Raw genomic sequence first — 3,379 nt, forward strand, 5'->3', positions numbered from 1 at the left:
GAACACATTGCTGCATTTTGCAAGTGGACATCCAAGAAGAATGGTGAATTCTTTACCATTTAGTCAAATGCTCAGAGTAAGGAGAATAGTGGATAAGGACGATAATATGGATCAGGCATTAAGGAACATGGAGCAATCTTTTGTGAATAGGGGATATCCCAGAAGTCTGGTGAAAAGACACGCTGATAAAGTGAGAGGCATGTCCAGAGAGGACAGGCTAGCGAGAGGTTACCCTTTGTGTCATCTTATAATGAATTGAGTCCTAATATAGAGCGCATAGTGAGGCGCCATTGGGGATTATTGAGCAGTGGTCACCCTACCATAGCGGCTTTTAAGGAACCGCCTATGATGGCATACAAAAGAGCAAGGAACATCAGGGACAAAGTGGTGCACTCCAAAGGCCCTGAGAAAAATCAATTAAGACAAACCTTCTTGAAGACAAAACGTACAGGATGTTTCCCGTGTTTGGGGTGTGTGAATTGCAGACTCATGCATAAGGGGTCTGCATTCACACATCCCGAAACGAGGGAGATATTCAACATCAAACATTATCTCACACGTGATTCATCGTGGGTAATCTATGTGCTATGGTGCCCTTGCAAAAAGCTGTATGTGGGTGAAACCACGTGTGATCTGAAAACGAGGTTGAATGACCACAGACAATCCATCAGAAGTAAAAGAAGAGGTCTACCGGTGTCGGAACACTTTGTGGAGAAGACTCATAAGGAAGAAGAGGTCTACCGGTGTCGGAACACTTTGTGGAGAAGACTCATAAGGAAGAAGAGGTCTACCGGTGTCGGAACACTTTGTGGAGAAGACTCATAAGGAAGAAGAGGTCTACCGGTGTCCGAACACTTTGTGGAGAAGACTCATAAGGAAGAAGAGGTCTACCGTTGTCGGAACACTTTGTGGAGAAGACTCATAAGGAAAGTGACCTGAGATTTATGATCTTGGATCACGTTAAACCATTAGAAAGTGGAGGGGACAGGTTGACTGTCTTAAAGAAAAAGGAGCTCAGATGGATCTTCTGTTTGGATACTTTGAAACCGAAAGGACTAAACGTTGAGTTTAGGGTAACAGGGGGGATGGTCGGTTAGTGCCCCTTCTCTGTTGTCCATTCTTCTTGTGTGTCCAGAACGCTGTGTTGGGTGAACCCAGTGGAAAACTATGCTTTTTAGTTATATTACAATACGATTGGTTATGTTGTTTGATTACTGTATAGCAGCATTATCTTATCTCGCTGGGATGGTAACTAGGGCTGTAGAAAGCAATGGTGATGAGTAGGATGTTATATAGAGGTATTGCCCAAAAGATTGCCCTGCTGTAAAATGGCGGAAAGGATAAGTGAAGTGACGCTGGCTGATACGGCAGCGGACGCGTGGGCACGTGATGCACGGGTTACGTGTGACGCAGTATGCCAGACGTTGCGGCGCTTTGACCCCGCCTGTTGGTGACGCATGGAGTTTATGTGCGGCCGAACAGCTGGTGAGTGATCGGCACATGCGCAGTGGCGAGGACGAGACGCGGGAGTCACCGCGTACCTACACGAGTCAAGGCGCCAGCCATTCAGCTCATTGCATATACCCCCAGCAAGGTATAGAAATTAGGGATTTTTAATTGCACCATGCACTTTATTATCGTCACTTTATACATGCACTATGATTATGCAGTGTGGTCAGAACACGATGGCGTATATAGAAAGGGCTGGTTAGGCTGTTTACATAGATACCAATCACAAATGAGTGAATTGTAATCACAAGAGGGGAGTGCAGCATGTTTGTATTGGTAACAACCTTACTATGTACTTAGATCAGCACTATTGAGAAGGGTTCTGTGAGAAAACCGAAACGTTGTCACGTGATGTGTGTGAATAAAAGAGCACATTTTATCTTTCAAGGAAGGAGTGCTGCGAACCTTTATCTGCTGTATATATATATACAGACGTGGACAAAATTGTTGGTACCCTTTGGTCAATGAAAGAAAAAGTCACAATGGTCACAGAAATAACTTTAATCTGACAAAAGTAATAATAAATTAAAATTCTATAAATGTTAACCAATGAAAGTCAGACATTGTTTTTCAACCATGCTTCAACAGAATTATGTAAAAAAATAAACTCATGAAACAGGCATGGACAAAAATGATGGTACCCCTAGAAAACACAGAACATAATGTGACCAAAGGGACATGTTAATTCAAGGTGTGTCCACTAATTAGCATCACAGGTGTCTACAACCTTGTAATCAGCCATTGGGCCTATATATATGGCTCCAGGTAATCACTGTGTTGTTTGGTGATATGGTGTGTACCACACTCGACATGGACCAGAGGAAGCAAAGGAAAGAGCTGTCTCAAGAGATCAGAAAGAAAATTATAGACAAGCATGTTAAAGGTAAAGGCTATAAGACCATCTCCAAGCAACTAGATGTTCCTGTGAGTACAGTTGCACATATTATTCATAAGTTTAAGATCCATGGGACTGTAGCCAACCTCCCTGGACGTGGCCGCAGGAGGAAAATTGATGACAAATCTAAGAGACGGATAATCCGAATGGTAACAAAAGAGCCTAGAAAGACTTCTAAAGAGATTCAAGGTGAACTTCATGCTCAAGGAACATCAGTGTCAGATCGCACCATCCGTCGTTGTTTGAGCCAAAGTGGACTACATGGGAGACGACCAAGGAGGACACCATTGTTGAAAACGAATCATAAAAAAGCAAGACTGGAATATGCCAAACTACATGTTGACAAGCCACAAAGCTTCTGGGAGAATGTCCTGTGGACAGATGAGACAAAATCGAAGTTTTTGCCAAGGCACATCAGCTGTATGTTCACAGACGAAAAAATGAAGCATATCAAGAAAAGAACACTGTCCCTACTGTGAAACATGGAGGAGGCTCTGTTATGTTCTGGGGCTGCTTTGCTGCGTCTGGCACAGGGTGTCTTGAATCTGTGCAGGGTACAATGAAATCTCAAGACTATCAAGGAATTCTAGAGAGAAATGTACTAGCCAGTGTCAGAAAGCTTGGTCTCAGTCGCAGGTCATGGGTCTTGCAACAGGACAATGACCCAAAACACACCGCTAAAAACACCCAAGAATGGCTAAGAGGAAAAAATTGGACTATTCTAAAGTGGCCTTCTATGAGCCCTGACCTCAATCCTATTGAGCATCTTTGGAAGGAGCTGAAACATGCAGTCTGGAAAAGGCACCCTTCAAACCGGACACAACTGGAGCAGTTTGCTCATGAGGAGTGGGCCAAAATACCTGCTGAGAGGTGCAGATGTCTCATTGACAGTTACAGGAAGCGTTTGATTGCAGTGATTGCCTCAAAAGGTTGCGCAACAAAATATTAAGTTAGGGGTACCATCATTTTTGTCCA

This window comes from Bufo gargarizans, chromosome 3 (genome assembly GCF_014858855.1).
Source record: "Bufo gargarizans isolate SCDJY-AF-19 chromosome 3, ASM1485885v1, whole genome shotgun sequence".
Lineage (NCBI taxonomy): Eukaryota > Metazoa > Chordata > Amphibia > Anura > Bufonidae > Bufo > Bufo gargarizans.